At 32.6% G+C, this 19,721-nt stretch overlaps 1 protein-coding gene, 1 long non-coding RNA gene and 1 other non-coding gene across 3 annotated transcripts in view; 1 reads left to right on the forward strand and 2 right to left on the reverse strand.

Annotated features, from left to right (window-relative positions):
* The window catches only part of LOC111512522 (Leucine-rich tendon-specific protein), a 158,376-nt gene that overhangs the window by 104,065 nt on the left and 34,590 nt on the right, over window positions 1-19,721 (reverse strand). The gene's annotated exons all lie outside the window — the stretch shown is intronic.
* Window positions 16,932-17,224, reverse strand: LOC141487349 (uncharacterized). The gene is made up of 2 exons (XR_012468346.1): window positions 17,127-17,224; window positions 16,932-17,069 (listed from the first exon to the last, which is right to left on the reverse strand). It is a non-coding gene; the product is annotated as an uncharacterized lncRNA (long non-coding RNA).
* TRNAD-GUC (transfer RNA aspartic acid (anticodon GUC)) lies at window positions 18,526-18,597 on the forward strand. The gene has a single exon. It is a non-coding gene; the product is annotated as a tRNA-Asp (tRNA).

Consider the following 19,721-nt stretch of genomic DNA (forward strand, 5'->3'; position numbering starts at 1 on the left):
ATTCAACAGTCATAAATCACTTATCAAGGAACAAGTACAAATCAAAACATAATAAGACCTATCAATATATTAAACAAATCAATACACACTGCTAGAAACAGTAAACCTAGAGAAGATCCAACACAAAGAATAGTACCTGATGTAATCCAAATACAGGCAAATTTACCTAGAGTACCTGGAGTACCTACATTGAGGCGATCGGACCGTATAAAAAGACAAACAACAGAATGACACGTTCAGAGCCTAGATGATGACACTACGACCAGCTGTCGAAAGCACTCGCAGATACTTAAATAGAAGTTATAAAGCTTCAAATCCTTTTTGTGACTTACATTTGATATTGAAATACTGAAAAAAGAGGAAAATTGGTTGCATCATTCAAAAAAAAAGATATATATATATATATATATATATATATATATATATATATATATATATATATTATATATATAGTGTGTCTCACTTCTCATGGAAACACCCCCGTATCTTCCGTAATATTCGAGGTGGGTTTTTCAATCACTCGTGTACCAGGAGATATTAGGTTAAATTGATCGATGATGTTAGGGTCCTGTTTATCCAGAAAAATGAGTTCACATTTCTCGAAATTCAGTTCAAGTCCCAGGTCTTTCGAATGACGTGTGCTACGAAAATTTTCTAATACCACATTTGCTTCGTCACCAATTGAATCATCATCCAGTTACCAGCCGTTGAATTCAGTGGATATTTTAGTTATAATATGATGGATAGAAAGACAGAACAATAGTGGTCCAAGTGGATCTCCCTGATGTACTCCTTGTTCGGACATTATAATTTCGTTACCAAATATTAAGAAATAAGGTTCACTGTAACATTGTTCAATAAAAAGGTATATGTCTGGTATGGCGTTAGCCACCGAATGTAACATGAAATTCCTTGTCTATAGTATTGAATGCATTCTTAAAATCAAGTTTCAGAAAAACTTTTTCAACTGGGTTAGGGTTTTGATTAATATAACATCGTGCAGCATGGGCTACTGCCTCGCAACCACCATTTGTTCCAAATCTAAATTGTATAGAATATAAATTTCCAAGAACAACATTATTAGCTTCCTTTTGAGATATTGTGTGTGTTTTTATTCATCGTTCTAGAGTAACGGCTCCATATGTCAGCTTTTTGTCCAAAAGTTTGGATTTTTTCAAACTTTGAGCGACGAGCGGCACGGCTTAACTTCGTTTATTCAAGCTGAAAAGGGGAATCGTTTTGTGGGGTCCAGACGAACAAAATTCCGACATCGATTTTTTGCGGTCACCCTTATGACTTACTTCAAAAATTTCGAAAAGTACCATTTACTTTCAAAGAAGACTTGTCTTGAAAGACCCAGTAAAACATCCTCTGTGGATGTAACCCGTTCTAAGTCTTCACGAACGATCACTGCATACCTTCAAACACTCATGAAGTTATTTTAATTCCATATCAACTTTGAAGATTTACGTATATAATTTATTATAACTTCCCAGAAACTCCAAGACCATTCCCTACATATGCGACGGGAGACTCCTTGAATATATAGTTATAAATTATACTAACTGATGCTCGTATATGAAATCGTCTGAACTGAGTCATATTTCAGAAGTTATTTTGAGAAAATGTAGTTTAATGGTCTCAGGCTGATAATAAACGTATAATAATGCATATAAACTTCAAAATTGGATGGGAGAGATTGCAGTCTGATAACATGAAGTTGCACTTCAAGAAAACTGAAATGGAATGTTCTGGAAGTATTTACTTCATATATTTGAATATAATATCACAAATAGCACTTCGGCATTATATTTCTTCGTGTGCATTAAATCATACAGGGAAATTCAAAAGCTAGGCTATTGATGTAGAAGTGAACTATCCATCAATTTTCAAATATAAAAAATTATACTATTTTTACCCAATTTTTTTGGCACTTTCCAAATCTCATACGTAGAAATAAAAAATGGCTAGTGTTTCATCTTGTGTTGACTTGAAATATACAATTCAGTTTGTCCTTTTGATCTAACCGCAGATGAAATAATAATATTGCCTCAAAAGTTAATATTCATATATAAGCTAATGATGTGATCAGAACAACTATTTTCATCAAAAAGAAATGCATATACATATATTGAAGTGTTTTTTACCGTAAAAAAAATGTTTTTTCACTGAGAAAATAATTCACGATTTATAGCAATAAAACCCGCAGAATTTGCAGTTTGGCCAGTTCTCATCGATTTAAGGAAAATATTTCCATATGAAAAAATTTCTGACAACTGTCAGTTTTTTAAACTGTTTTGTTAAATTCAGGAAGTGAAAAAACCAGTCAATTCGAGTGGAGTAAAACTTGATGAACCAGTTCATATTCATATTGGTAGAGTTCATAAAATTTCGAATACAAAATCTTCTTTGAGTGAATCAGCTTTCACACGAGCTGTCGATTCTATTCTTTTGCCTCATTCTAATAAATATGTGTCATTTAATATTACATTTCATGAAAAAAATGTCCTCATTGAAACAATACAGTCACATTATGAAAAGGTTTCCTGAATCTGCTATAAATTGCTCTGCCTCTGCCCTTTGCGAAATTATTGATGAATGTTTACATACAAACTCTTCAAAAAGCTAGGAAAACTTGTTCACTTTTCCTCATACTTTGCCAAGTACTCCCGTAGATCTTGTCTCACTTCTCTTATAAAGAAAAACATCAAACTTCTTAATTCCAAGACCAATGTCACTCTATCTCAGATCGATAAAAAGAAATATAATCAAAACTATTCCAAGCTTTGAAAAAGACACAGTTGTTCTTAGGAAATATTGAACAGTTTTAATTGTAAAAGTAAAAATAGGTTTGATTCAGAAATATATAAATTTGTTAATTGCCAAAAGAGAAAATTTCTTAATTCTACAAAAGTCCTAAATCTACACCGAACAACGAACTATTCAATATAGAAACACCGAACAAATGTGGTAATTGTCAGTTTATTGCAGGTCACTGTAATTCGGCAGGGTCCAATTTCTGGATTTGATTTCAAGTACTTGTTATTGTCTTATTCAGTTCGTAGGTCTCTTCATTAATATATGCATATATTGTTTATAAATGGTTTAAGTAAATACCTTACTTTCCTCCAACGCTGGTGTGTGTATGATGTGATATTTCTGTGAAGCTGGAACTCGTGGATTTCTTACTCGACTTGGCAGGACAGGTAGGTTTTTTCACTGACTTTATTATTGCTTATCAGTATTCACTACTATTCAGTTTAATTCTTAATTCATGTACTTTATATAATTCAAATTTTACGGAGAGAAAATTTTAGCGTGGCGTCTCTTTCGTTGCCTCCTGAAGAATCCTTGTTGATAAAACAATTGAAAATCTATCTCGTTCCCCTAGTTACCATCTATCAATTTTCTCATATACAAATTTTCAAATTCTTTTTCAGGAAAATTTTCTATTCTACTAATTTAACATTGGCTCTTAAATTTAGATACATTTTCCTTTTATAGTTTCGTACAAAAATAGCTAACCTCACTTTAATGTAAATATAAATATTTTTCATAAGCATCACTTCATGTCAGTTTCTAAGGAAGTTATTCACAATAATAAATTTTGAATTTCACATCATTCCTAAATAATAACAATTAGTTTATCATGCCTTTTTCGTTTTTTTATTACAGAGGTTAATTTAATTTTATCTGACATTTCTTTCTAACCTATATCGGTTGTCAGTTTTTTGTATTTTGCTGCGTTTCAATATAAGAATGTTAATATTTGAATTTCCCACTCTTATTTCCCGGTCAAAGCTGTATATATATATATATATATATATATATATATATATATATATATATATATATATATATGAAATCTAGAAAGGTTATTGCAGTCAATATGCTGGAAAATAATTCCATGAAAATCAAAATTTTTATTTTTATGGTTGGAGTCTAGATATTTTTATTAATCTACTAGCTTATACTCTGATTTCATGTACTTGACTATGTTTTTTATCTCAATAAAGCAATGTTCACCAAAGCTTCATCAATAAGAGTTTCTCTTTGCACAATAAAGCATATTTATTATTTTTCTGATTGATTTGGCCGTTACGTGACAAAACTACTATACTAGCGAAACATGTGATATATTTTTCTAGTTAAGTTTGTGTTGATCAAATCGTGAGGTGTAGTTTTCTAAAAAAAATATTTATTATTATTATTAATGAATAACTAGACTTTGCAATATTTCATTTTCACTTTAAGGCTTTTCCAATAACGAGAAATTTGAATTGTGTCCTTGAAAATGTTCCTGTAACCCTATTACGCGATGTAATATTCGAGATGAATCTTGTTCGAGAGCTACTGTGATATCTTGATCCTTCCATTTCAGACTTCACTTTACCTATTGCCTGATTCACTCCCGAATCACGATTCTCCAAAAGTTTTGCACGCTCTCTTAATGTTTCAAAGAACTTTTGTTTTATAGCCTGCTGTCTTGATAATTTCAATAGTTATCGCTGTGCTTCAAACTTTGGAGTTATATTCTAACATCCCTAGGAAGGCACTGTTTTTTTATGAGTTATTTCGAAAAATGATCTAATTATATAACTTAAGAAAATTTAGGAATTCAAAACTGGCAAATCAAATGTATGTGACAGACGTGATTCAACTTCAAATGAAAGTAGATGTTTTGAATGTTGACAAATCTGATTTGTGTGCCATGTTGGGCAGAACGTTTCCCATAACCTATTTTCAGAAAATTATATTTGATTACAGTTCTCGAACCCAACCTGACTTCATCATACGTTTTCATTCACGCGTCTAAGTCATAATACCCTTATGCGGTCATATGTAATAATTTTCATTATAGTGAAGAAAAAAATGGCCTAATGCCATGGGCATATTGAAAGAAACTTCATCATGAAATTAAGATGTAAGTTAGATACTAATAACGGCTGGAATATTTCCTAATAAAACACCGTACAAAAAAATTTTTGGGAAAGTTACCTGCATGCATAGATCAGAAATTCCTGTACGGATAAAATTTATTCTTCTCATCAACAATAGCCATTTATTCTATTATACTGCTTAGTATAAATGTAGGAAGTTATTCATTCACGAACGGATGTACGGCATCGATTCCAAAATAGAAAGAGAGAGTGGGAGTGTATGTTTATTATCCAAGATACAGGACCTTATTGACAGACACTGGTAAAAAGAAAACAGGTAAATAACTACATCCAGATAGGTATACAACTACAGAGTTACATGAAAATAATGCAGATAAATAAATAAACACATCTAGCTAAAAGTACACATATATTATTACACATACGCACCGTCAATTTCATATCGTTTCGTCATAAAAAAATTATGTCAGATTGTTATAGGCTTTAGATGCCAGTCTTTCATGTAACTTTTTCCTGAAAGTTTAGGAGAATCCATGTTTTTTATATCTTCAGAAAGTTTATTATACATTTTGACACCGACGTAAATTATTGAGTCTTTGATCAGTGTGGATATAGGGATGGTTAATAATAAATTCATTGCATTCCGTGCAATGAGATTGTTATTTTCATATAAAGATTTATTCTTATAAATGAGACATATAGCTTCTAAAACGTAAATTGATGTTAGTGTCAGTATTCCGTGTTTCAGGAAAAACACGCCAAAAAAATACAGAGAAATAAAGCCGCTGCCAACTAGTCCAAGTGGACTGAAGAATTGGCGGTTCGTATTTCATAATTTTTACTAACCGAGTTTTTTGATTGGCTGAAGAGTCATACAATTGAATTTGAAGTCATGTTACGGTGACGAATAGAATGCGAGGATGGTTATAACAGTCGTGTTGTCAATGTTCAGTTCAGGAACTGATAGCAATTTGAGAGTTGAAATTCGATATTGATTCAGTTATAATTACCAAAAATTTTTGTTATCTGTTTGAAATGTGGCGTCCTTGGACAAGTATTAATAGTAATAACGAGTGTGATAACAATGCAGACTTTTTCCTGTGTAGTGATTTCAATAGCGATGGTGAACAATGCGAAAAAGAGATACCAGTGAATGAGATTCGGATGCATTTGAATATTGAAACAGAGAGAGTATGTTTCAGTGTATATAAGAATCTACATCTCAAGTTTGGTTTCGAGGAAAACAAACTATTACAAGCAACATCAGATTTGACCGTAACAATATATGACTGTTACAAAAGCAATGAGATTTCTACAACTGAAATCATAAGGAAGAAATTTAATACTTCCGGCCATAACGTGAGCTGCTGTGACAAAACTCTTCAGAATTGGATAAAGAAACTAGGTTTTAGATTTGAAATAATAAACAAACGTCAAGCAGTTATGAAAAGCAGAGAAGAATAGTGGAATTGACTAACAAATACTTAGAACAAATCACTAAATATAGACAAGAACAACGGCAAATTTTCTATTTGGACGAAACTTGGTATGACACTCACAACACATTTACGAAAGGGTAGACTGATGGTTCGAAAATGTGTACGCTTAACATGCCTGCAAACAAAGGATCGCGACTAATTATTGTGCATAGCGGGAGAAGTGAAGAATTGGTTCTGGATTCTTTGAAATTATGTGGAAAAAACTTGAGGACTGCAATGTTGACTATCATATGAACATGGAAGCTAATATTTTTGAGAAATGGTTTGAAAACACATTGATCCCAAATTTTGATGCGAATAGTGTAATAGTTCTTGACAATGCTTCCTATTATTCGTACCAGCTCATCAAAGTACCGAAAAAAATTCGAGGGAAGATGAAATACAAAGTTTTTTAATGAATAACAATTTGTATTTTAAAGATAACTTTCCAAAAACCAACTACTTGAAGAAAAGAGAAATGAAAATTTCTATGTTTTTACCACTTTTATTTGTAACTAACGTTACTGCAGTTTCGTCCTATATGGACATTTTCAAACTTAAACAATAAACTCCATTTTTAGTTTAAAGTAGTATGTGGCTTGTCTAACTGTACTAGCTGTACAGTAACGTTAGTTACAAATGAAAGTGGTAAAAAACATAGAAATTTTCATTTCTCTTTTCATCATGATCTCCTACCACATAGTAACGGCTACATCCATCAACTACTTGAAGTTTAACAAACAAAAGCATTTGAAAAAGTGTATGCCCTTGAGAGTATTGCTGGAAAATATGGACACACCATACTGAGACTTCCCCCCTATTTTTGTGTTTTCAATCCCATCGAGTTGATTTGGGAAAAATTGAAACAAAGCATCAGGCGTAAAAATAATTCTCCAAACTTCGATAATAAGATAATAGATCTAATTAAAGAAGAATTATCTAATATTATCGAAGATGACTGGCAGAAAAGGATTAAAAAAGTAATTTTAGTTGAAAAAGACTATATAGAGATTCGACACTTCCATTATAATGCTGGAAATAAATTTATCATTGATTCAAATGACGACAGAGAATATGAAACAGAGAATATGGAAGAGAAATTGTCAGAAGCTTTCGATAAAAATTAGTGAACTGTGTTTGGATAGGTTTCCGCGGTCAATAAAATTTGTTATAATCTTGTCCGGGTTGAACCGCGTCTGTAATCTTCATGTTTTCGTCACTAACTCTATGCTTGCTGTTTCAGCTCTAAGTGCTGTTCAATCCGGACAACAGTATATACTTATGAACTATATCTATACTCATGAACTATATCTATGTTAAGTCCCAAGAATTTTATATTGTTGTCAGATGATATAGAGTCAGCACCTAATTCTATATCCGGAAGAAGACATTTAAATGTAAGAAATTTTGTTTTATTCAAGTATACATATAGAAAATTTGCATCGCACCACGACTTGATTTTTTGTAGGTCTCTTGTAACATTTTTTCGAAGCAAATTTACATCTTCAGAGTGTCATAGAATGGTAGTGTCGTCGGCAAATAAAGTGAAGAAACCAGATATTTCTAAGACGAAAAGATCATTTCTATACAGGAGAAATAGATATGGACCTAAAACTGATCCTTGGGGTACTTCCCTACTACTAACTTTCAGTGTTCCGGATGTATAATCAATTTTAACCAGTTGGTTTCGTCCTGTCAACTATGATTCCATTCTGATTGACATCTAAATGTTTCAACAAAAATTAATCCGTTCGAACTCTTTGGGTAAATTTGGATTGACAGTAGTGACTAGTGATTTTCGGGAAAGGTTATTCAATAGTTTACACCAATTTGAATGTTTACTTGTCAAGAAGGAGAATTAATGTTGTATTCCATTTGACGTACAAAAATATTGGATATTAATAAAATAATTCATTTGAAACGAATTTTCGTTTTTCAATCAATATTTATCAATTCACTATAATTTGTCGTTCAAGAAGCGATTTTCTGCCTTCGAAAAAAATAGATCAAAGAATTTGCATCGAATTTTGTATAAGAAATCAAATGAATACTCAAAAACACTTGAAATGATGACAGTGGTATACCACGATTGTACTCCGAGTCAGAAAAATATTTACCAGTGATACAAGTTTTTCACAGAAAGCCGCGCTGGACGCCCCAGCACATCATTACCCGATGAAAATGTTGAGAAAGTGAGGAAAATTGTTATGGAGAATTGTTGAATCACTATTAGAGAAGTTGCTGAGGATATCAGCATATTGGTTGAAAATTTTGGGCATGAAGCATGTGGCAGCGAAGTTCTTTCTAAAACTGCTGAATATTTACCAAAAAAAACGAGTACGTCTCGTGAAGCCCGGCAGAAGTGTTAACTTAAAAGTTAACTATTTAAAAGTGAAATTGTTTAACTTGAGCTTAGCTTAGGTTATTACTTGAATTTTATGTATGTTAATATGATAGTAAAATGAAAAGAGTATTCATCAGTAAATTCTTTTATTGATTATTTTGTGTATGCACGTATATTATATCTACCATAAGCCAATTATTACTTTCGTAGGATTAAATGATGATATTAATAATATACATACATAAAATTAATAACATCATTTTCAAGCCACGTTTCATATAATGAAAGAATATTACGTGCTTGCTGATAAGATTTTTAAAAGTTCACTTTTATTTACCGACTTACTTTAGCGTAAAAAATATTATTTCAGGTATAATTACACGATTTATGAAAATAACAGGCTTCAGGTTCCTTCTTATTTTCTCTAAAATATAATCAAATCACATATATTATAACTACCATAAGCCAATTGTTACTATTGTAGGAATAAATAATTATACTAATAATGTACAGTACCTCAGGGAGCACCTGTGTGAGTACCTCAGGGCTCAGTTCTGTAACCACTTTTTTTTTACACATTTATACCAGCCAATTTCATTAACATGTTGAACATTGTAAAATACACATGTATGCTAATGACATTCAGCTATACCTCTCTTTCGAAGTTGGTGACCTGAACAACGCTGCTAGAAAGTTGAACAATGGCTTAGAAACTATATCAAACGTTGCCGAACAGCATTCTCTTGTACTCAATAAAAAAAATCAGTAGCACATGTTCACAACACAAGACATCAGTTTTCCAGAGAAGTTTTTCGTATTCGATTTTTCATCTTTATAATTCTATTCCCGATTCGCCAAAATACCATAGTAATTTGTATATATTCAAAAAAGAGCTCGAAAGTTTTCTGCAAGTCAACACATCCTGATGCATTTCTCTTTCGTAAACATTTCTCTTTTTTTTCATTTTGTTGTTGGTGGTGAACATTCAGGTGACCCAACAAATGCCAACGAATGCCAAAAACTGTGTTATATAAATTTAGGTTTTAGGATTAGTTAGATTAGTCTTTGAGTTATATTATGAATATTTAAAATAGCAAGGGTTGAGTGGTAGATCACCTTCAGATGAACTCCCCCTTGGGATTTCTGAGTAATAAGACGAATATCATGTAACATTTTATTTTTTATTGGAAATAAAGACATTGTTATTATTTGAATTGGTAATATCATTTTAAGCCACATTTCACATAATGAAACCATATTACATGCTTGTTGATTGAATTTTTATGAGTTTACTTTTATTTACGTCAAAAACAAAATTATTAACGAATCCAAAAATCATAGTCAAAATCAATCAGTGTCAAAGCTAAATTATAATGAAGAATGTATGACAGATCTTAGGGAAATTTGTAATATATTCAGTAATCACTTCAATGATTTGCAATGTCCCGCCTCAACAAATTTTTAGAACATCATAATTTAGTGTTGAACTATCAACACGGATTTAGGCAAAATAAATCAACATCAACAGCAGTAGCAGAACTCTGTGAAAACATCTTTAACTATTTAAACAACAAACAAAACATAATAGCTCTATACTTCGACTTAAGCAGAGCATTTGATACTGTGAGTCATGATACTTTGATAGAAAAATTATATCGAATAGGAGTTCGAGGAGTAGCGAATGACTGTATTATAGCATATTTGAAAGATAAAAAACAGATTGCAGTATTGAATAATAATAAATCAAAAGAAAAAACAATTAATATGGGTGTCTATAATGGCCCCAGTACTCTTCATCATTTTCATGAATGATATGATTAACTCATGTCCAAGTGCGCAAAATATAATTTTGTATGCCGACGATACCAATTTTCTTATATCAGAAAAATCAATATGTGATATGGTACTTAGAGGCAATACTGTAGCGAATGAATTCTATAACTGGTGTACTTACAATGGTCTAGTGGTGAATTTGGAAAAAACATGCTTCATGCAGTTTCTAACGAAAAATCTGAATAGGAATTCTAATTTATCAATAAGAGTAAATCATAGCAGCATTGAGCAGATTGATGTTGCTCGCTTTCTGGGAGTTATATTGGATAATAAAATGACATGGAAAAATCATATAAACGAAACAACCACCAAGCTGAGTAAAATTTGTTTTGTAATAAGACAACTGAAAAATACTGTATCAACTGAAACTCTGAAATTGGCATACTATGGATTGGTTCAATCAACAATCAGTTATGGCCTAATGTTTTGGGGTAGCTCAAGCTACCTAAATCAGATATTTATAATCCAAAAAAAATCATCAGAAGTATGATCGGAGTCAAGCCTAACACATCTTGTAAATAAATTTTTCCAAAGATAGGCATTCTCACAGTGTATTCACTATATATATATATATATATATATATATATATATATATATATATATATATATACAAAAATACAGCAAGGTCACCCTGTACATATATTGAAACCCACAGCTTTGACCAGAAAATAAGAGTGGGAAATTCAAATATTAACATTCTTACATTGAAACGCAGCAAAATACAAAAAACTGACAACCGATATAGGTTAGAAAGAAATGTCAGATGAAATTAAATTAACATCTGTAATAAAGAAACGAAAAAGGCATGATAAACTAATTGTTATTATTTGGGAATGATGTGAAATTCAAAATTTATTATTGTGAATAACTTCCTTAGAAACTGACATGAAGTGATGCTTATGAAAAATATTTATATATATATATATATATATATATATATATATATATATATATATATATATTTCAAATTACTCTGAATATTAAAACACAAGAGAATTCCATTCTTAAAAATAGCAGTTTACACAAGTACGATACAAAAGATTTGTTCAATAGTAAAATTTATCTTGCCGATCTGAGAATTTTCAAAAACTTCCTGTACAAGTATTTAGAATCCAGGGCATTCTACTCGTTAGAGGAATTCCTGGAGACATGAACTAATATGTTGTAATTGGGTATAATTTTATTTATATCTGTATTTAGTTTTTTATACTTCTTCACGTGCTGATTTTTAAATGTAGACTAAATTCTAAATTTATATCATATTTTGTGACGAGTCCAATAAGTTATACATTCTGTACTCCATTTTGTAATAAGTTCAGTGACGAATAAAGTTCTATTCTATTCTATTCTAAACAGTTTTTCAGACAATTCACGATTTCTAAAAATAACAGGTTCAAGATTTCTTCTTATTTTCTCTTGGATAGCATCTTAGCGCGTACTAAAGGGTAGAAAAATCGCCGAAATTACTTCTTCCTTCATTCATTGAATGAACACCATCTCTAGGTATCAATAACTCCGTTCTCATTAGTAGACTTGGCTCCAATTAATGCAGCTATTGTTGCTTACAACACTACTCCAGCACGGATTCCGTAAGAAGTTATCACTTCGAAAAACCATCGCACGAACATCACCTAGGAATTGTGAATGGCGTCACTGGTGATCCAGATGTGCTGGAAAAGGTCATAGCTGGTGACAAATCATAGGTATACGGTTATGACATCGAAACCATAGCCCAATCGTCCCAACGGAAGAGCCCAGAAGAGCCAAGACCAAAAAAGCACGCCACGTTCGATCAAATGTCAGGATTTTGCTCACCGTTTTCTTCAATCACTGTGGCGCAGTGCATCAAGAGTTCTTGCCCCATGGTCGTAGAATCAATAAGAAGGATTATCTTGAAGTTATGCGCCGCTTGCTAGAAGCAATACGAAGAAAACGACCGGCTCTTGCATCACGATGATGCACCTGTTCACTTATCATTGCTTGTTGGTAATTTTTTGGCCAACTTCAACACCATTATCATGCCTTAAACACCATATTCACCAGGTTTACTCCCCTGCTACTGTTTTCTGTTCCCAAGATTGAAGTTACTCATGAGAGGATAGCGTTTTTCGACGATTGAGGAAATAAAAACCAAATCGCTGACAGAGCTCAAGGACATTGAAAAAAACGCTGCATTATTTCTAAGGGGGGCAAAATAAAAATTGAAGACAAATGAATATTTTTTAAAAAATAAATTCACCTTATTTTTTGAACAGACAGCGTACATAGTGGAGACGGGATAGGAGCTACTTGCCTGGATGGGAGCTGCTTGCCTGGATGGTTGCTTACACGCTCGCCGCCACATAACAGTATCCTCACTGTGAATAATATACCTGTGCACAGTACATACTGGCAAGTTACCATAATGAGCGCTGGGAGCCTGAATGGATACCAAAAGAAATTATACCCCGATTTTTCACGTTGCTCTAGGCAGTCTAAGCTAATTCAAGAAATGAATTTGAAATTTCAGAAAACTGGGTTAGTCTTTGCATGTTGGTTTTTCTTAACTAAATAAAATTAATTTCCCCGAGCTATTAGTTTTCATCAAATCTACCTTAACGTACCTCTTCGTAGAAGTCAGACTCTAGCTATGTTCAAAATACCTCGATTGGTAACATCTATAAGAGCCCAATTTGGATTAGATCTTACACAAAGTGAATCAAGACGCATTTTCTTGTATTATTTATCTCAGATATGAGTGTATAATGCACTATACAGGGTGTTTCAAATTCGATGATGTATCATTAGTTATCATTCTTTTTCAAAAAATTGGAGATATTGAAAAAAAAATATTCTTTTCATAATAGACTTTGACTTTGAAGTTTCTAAATTTGACTTTCAATTTGTTACACTCAATGGCATTTTGTTATTTTACAAATCATTGAATTTTTGTCGAAAAATGGCTTTCAGGAATGAAGAAAAAAGAGATATGATTTATTATTATTACAAATATGATAGAAACAGCGTTAGGACATCGGAAATGTATTTAAACTTGTATCCCGAAAGACAACAACCAAATCGAACTATGTTCAAGGTATTGAATCAAAATCTCACCAAGTTTGGTTCGTTTCAAAAGCCGAGGAAAAAATACGGAAACAAAATGGACCAAGAAACTTAAGAAAATTTGATAAATGACGTATGTATGTGGTAAGTTAGACATAGTGTCCTTTTCAAAAAAAAAATAATAATTTGCAAATAAACATAAACTCGGGGAAATCTACACGTCAAATTTCCTTCAAAATGAGTATTTGTCATAAAAATACTTGGAGACAGGCATATCAAAAAAAACGGTTGAAAATGTTACAAAATACACATATCTCAAAAATTGCATCCAGGTGATCCCGAAAGGCGATTAGAATTTTGTAATCGGCTAATAAGAAGACCTGATTTTCCTGTTTTCCTGGAAAATGTAATTTGGACAGAGAAAGCACTTTTACGAATTGTGGGATATTAAACCGAAATAACGAACACATTTGGAGCATAAACAACTCCAGGCAGTTCAGAGAAATTCGACCTCAAGTGCGATTTAGTATTTACGTGTGGGCAGAAATTTACAAAGATAGAATTTTGCCTCATTTATTTGACGGAACTCTGAAGGAGAAATCTATAACCAGTTTTAATGTCGATTTTTGAAGACTATTTGGATGATCTACCTTTGGCTAACTATAACATCTGGGTTCAACATGATAGTGCTCCACCGCACACTACCAGTTGAGTATCTAATTATCTGACTGAAAGGTTTGGTGATGAATGGATAGGGAATAATGGGCCAGTGAGGTGGCCAGCAAGATCTCCAGACTTAAGTGTTATGGATACATTCTTATGGGGTACACTGAAAAATAGAGTTTATGGCAGATGTAATATCATAATATTGAAGACCTTCAACACAGCATTGTTAGAGAGTTCGGAAGATGGACGATGAGGGAAATTAATCGTTCAGTGAATAATATTCGAAGAAAGGCACTGTTGTGTTATCATGAACAAGGCCAGCATTTTGAACACTTGTGATTTACTTTTATCTTTACATTTCAGTTAATTATTGTTATTTGTTCAAAGTTTTATTTTTACTAAAATGAACACAATGTCTGATTTACCTCACTTCATTTATCAAATTTTGATTGTTCATTCTGTCTCCGTATTTTTTTCATTGGCTTTTCAAACGAACCAAACTCGGTGAGATTTTGATCCAATAACTTGAACATAGTTCGATGTGGTTGTCTTCTTTCGGAATACAAGTTTAAATCCCTTTCCGATGTCCTTACACTGTTTCTATCGTATTTGTAATAATAATAAATTTGTATCATATCTTTTTTTCTTCATTCGTGAAAGCCATTTTTCGACAAAAATTCAATGACTTGAACAATAACAAAATCATTGAGTGTAACAAATTGAAAGTCAAATTTAGAAACATCAAAGTCAAAGCCTATTATGATAAGAAATAATGTTTTTCAATATCTCCAATTTTTCGAAAAAGAATTATAACTTATGATACATCATTGAAAAGGTAAAATCTGGAAGTATTCAAAACAGAAAAAGTCCAATGTAGCGCCCGTAAGAAAAAATAAAGTTGATGATGGTGGCCGGAAGACGAAACGTCGGATAGCGAATATTAAAACACCATTACGTAGCAGGGAAAAAGCGGCAATGTGGAAGTGCAGTTTATTTTCGAATCGTTCGAAAAATAAAGCCCCAGTTCAACCATCTTCGTATCTCTCATAGTTTCCGAGATCTCATTGATGAGGATCGAATTTGAAACACCCTGTATGTTCTGCAATTGATTCAGCTGAGACAGATTTGGCCTGCTTGGGTATAAATAAATTAATAATTGAATATATTCATGAAAAGAAGTAGGAAATTACATTTCATTATTTGATAAAATAATGTACAGCACATAGATTCGCCTTCCTGAAAATATTCCTGACAGCGCCCATGTTTTTTATGTGGTATCTTCAAAAATACTAGACGTTAATAAATAATTTTCTGTGGACAGATTACGATATTTTTGGAATACCTTTAAGAAGAAAGCGTCGTGGGTGAAGTCATAAAAATAACCGAACAAACTCGACAAAAAATATTTTAATGAATGGTACCATATACACCACAACTCAATGCTAACTAACTGAAAACAAACACCGTTCAGAAAGGATAATACAAGTCAATAAATCTACACCCATTTCAATAGACTAACTTTTGAATGTACGTAACCGTTCGGCATCTCAGAATCTCTACACTTGAGATGAAACTGGGTCATAACCGTAACATTTTATTCAGACAGAAAACCATGTATGGAGACAAACAAACCGATTCATGATTTCGAAAGAACGGGGGATCAAAACAAAATTTAAATATTACGCAGGGTTCTGTAGGCGACTGTGCTAAATGTGCAATTTTCTTAAATATGGAGTCTCATAAGACGAAATTGGATCTTTTCAGGATTAAGTGGAAAACATTTGTATAGGTATCTGTTGTGCCAAGTATCCCAACTGCGACTTCAGTTTCAGTTCCTATAAAGTGTATTGCACTTGTTATGCGCTTGAGTCGTACAATTCTTCCCAGACTCATATGTTCATTGCATACACCATTTCATATTTTCATCACAGATGTTTTATTGATATTTTTCCTGTACTTGTTTATAACAATTGGGCAGAAAACTTCGAAAACTGACTTAAAAAAACATTTATTTCTGACCGGGATATTATAAGCTTATATCGTCATAGTTACGCTATCAATAAAGAGGGTCATAACTCCCTTGGGACATTATAGATTTTATAATTCCCTCTACCTTTCACAAGTAAAAATAAATAGAAATGAAAACTGAACCATATTTTATTTATTCACGTCATTACAAATAATAAATGTACAATTTTGAAATGTTCCCTGAAAATTACTTCCGCCACTGGAAACAATTTCTTCTTTTGTATGGCTGGAGCTTCTGTTCACTACAGTCGAGGTACCTGCCTCTTCTGATGACAAAGTAGACAACATACGCGCCGTTTTATTTCTCAATTCGATGCTATCCTCCAAATACCCCTCCGCCACCGTGGAACTTTTCCAACCTCCGTGTCTTTTTAAGTTAGTCATAGTTGCTCCTGCATTGGCTGGAGCAGTAGCAGAAGTGCGACGAAGGCAATGTCCCGTATAGGAAGATGAGTTTGGCAATCCTAAATACATTGCGATTTTGCTGGGGATTTTCCCAAACATGTTTTTTCCAATTGGCTGAGATGTACATTTATTTTGTCGGAAGCTCAAAAAAAATCGTTCAATACCTTTAGGACGCAAAGACATATAAAGTCTTAATAAAGGCAAAGCGGAGAACTCTTTTTCATCCACAACTGTAAATTTCTTCGATACACCAGTTTTACTTTCGGTACGTTCACTACCATAACGGAATCCCGGTCCTCTATATCCGATATCTTCATATTCAAAAGTTCCTGACTTCTGCATCCTCCAAAATAACCCATAATCAAAACAACCTATAACAAAAAAAAGGAAATAAATACACACAAAAAGGAAAATAAGAAAAAAATTACCTTATGCAATAAATGAATATCATTAGGAGCGTCCTTTAGGAATCTGATAACATCTTTAGGAGATAAAACAGCAGACTTTTTCGGCTTATAACTCTTACTCTTCTCGTTTCTCATGTATAGTCACCATCGATTTTAGCATTGATTATTTAGTCCATAAAGAATTCGGACTATACGTTTCTGACTGAAACGAATAAATACAATTACTACCAAATCTACCGAAAAACATAGAAAATTCCTTACCAGTTCTTGAAAATATGCCAGAAATACAGTTTCAGTGACATCTTTTGGCATAACATTTTTCCGTGTCAGCCAGTCCAGATATATCTTGTATTCTTTTTGGTATACGGCTTCACTTTTCGATGGAATTAATGATTCTCTTGCTTGTTCAGCTTTTTTCAAAATATCCTCCATTATATTTGGGATAGAAAACACGTTTTCACCGCAAACACAGCTTGATAACAAAGTTCTGTTTATAAACAAGTAACATAGCAACAACCTAGCAACAAGAAAACTCTACTATAATCAACGGTACCTGATTCAAATATACCGGGAAGGTAATGAATTGGTACATTTTTCCGTTTCAAAAATGAACAAAATTTTATTGAAATCGGTCAGAAATAAAATTATCTATGTACCACGGGAATTAATGAGCCTTAATAACCTCAGGCAATTGCTGTCCCTCGGGCCAGAGGCCCTCGGACGCAAACTTTGCCATCGGTAATTAAGGTCCTCCTAATTCCCTTGATACATAAATAACTATTATTTTTGATAAAATCCGTTTCATTATTCAATATGATTACCGTCGAGGGCAATAGGTACAACGATTATGGCTGACAAGTTTTCGATGCCATTTCATCCTCAAAAAACCTAGGTCTCAGTTTTAGCGATTACTTCTTCATTGGAGGTAAATTTATTTCCAGCGAGCATTCTCCTTAGGTTTGAGAACAGAAAACAGTTGCTGGGGTCAGATCTGGAGAGTACATGGATGCCGAAGCAATTCGAAGCCCAATTCATGCAATTTTGCCATCGTTTTAATCGATTTGTGACACGGTGCAACCTATTGAAAAAAACAATCTTTTATTTTTTTTCTTATATTATTCATGCCTTTTGAATTTATTCATTGCTAGTTAAGTTTTAATGTGATACTTATACCTAACTAGTCATGGTACATTTTTTATCAAATTTTTGATTTTTGAATTTGGTTTTTGGACAGTGATTCATGAAAATGGCAACAAGCTAACGTAAAAAGGCTACTGTGTCAAATTTAACGATAATACTATTTCTATAACAACATGGAATCATTTGACCGGCCTGAAATCTCTGATAACACCTTTTTTTAGATGATTATCTTCACTGTTCTTAACTTTGATAAACATTTATACCCTCGTTAACAGATAAGTCCCCGGTAGTATAGTGGTCAGTATCCCCGCCTGTCACGCGGGAGACCGGGGTTCGATTCCCCGCCGAGGAGGTTTTTTTTTAATTTTTACTGGAAAGATGTTTTTTATTAATAGACAAAATAATATTACCATAATTTTGTATTGTCTATAGTGACTCTACGTAAAATTTCTTTTATTATCTTGACTTGACTAGTAATAAGTAAATTACATCTTTGACGTTAATAATATATAAAAACAAATAATTATAACCACATTTGTAGAGCAAAGCAGCATTGACACTTTCTTTAAAATTTAATGTAATTTTTTCACTACAAACCTGAGAAATTGCTATTATTTCCTCCATTCCCCTAAGGATTAAGGAATTAATATTTCTCGCCCTTGGTAAATGATGATAATAAAAAAACACCTAGATAAATAATGAGAACAATTCTATAATTTTAACTTCAGGCGGGGTACACATCATCACTAAATCATCGTCACTTGAATTTTCACCCATTTTTCATAGATCTTTTAACTTCTTCAAAATGACATCTAAATTTGAATTAAAACCGCATTTGGCAAACTTACAGCAATAATAATCATTGTACAGTGTTTGGTTGTCATGGAAACGCCGGCAAACGTTTTCATGGCCTAAGTAGATGTTGCACGCTTATCATCAACATCGCGTATTCAACATGGAATAACTGTACCGTTTCAATTTGACATGCAACAATTCATAGCTGCCTTGGGTTATCATATAACCAAGGAAATTTTTTTCTCACTATAATGTAGAATTGAGAAATTCAAGTTCTGAACATACAGAAGCGATGGGAGAAGTGGAACATTGAAATATATCAAAAATGCAATGACATATTTCCTAGATTCATATCAAAATTTGACACATGCCAGATTCTTACATAAATGAAGCCAGTCTGATTAGAAACACGCTCCACTCTACTTGATATTCCGATAAATTCAACAAATTGTTAGAAAATTAGTAATGCCAAAATTAAAATTGTCAATATATCAATGTTAGTAGTGAAAAAAATTCTATATATACCTCGGCTGAGAAAGCTATTATTTACATCGCACATTATAAAAATGCTCAGTAAATAATAGCTCACTTCTCACCCTAGGTATATAATATACTATTTTCTACTCCCTCCATTTTAAACTAATCATTACGCGATTGACAGCACGTAGGTAATGGCTCTCT

The sequence above is a fragment of the Leptinotarsa decemlineata genome, unplaced genomic scaffold, assembly GCF_025532065.1.
Source record: "Leptinotarsa decemlineata unplaced genomic scaffold, Ldec_3_MD MMD2_tig00078422_RagTag_RagTag, whole genome shotgun sequence".
Lineage (NCBI taxonomy): Eukaryota > Metazoa > Arthropoda > Insecta > Coleoptera > Chrysomelidae > Leptinotarsa > Leptinotarsa decemlineata.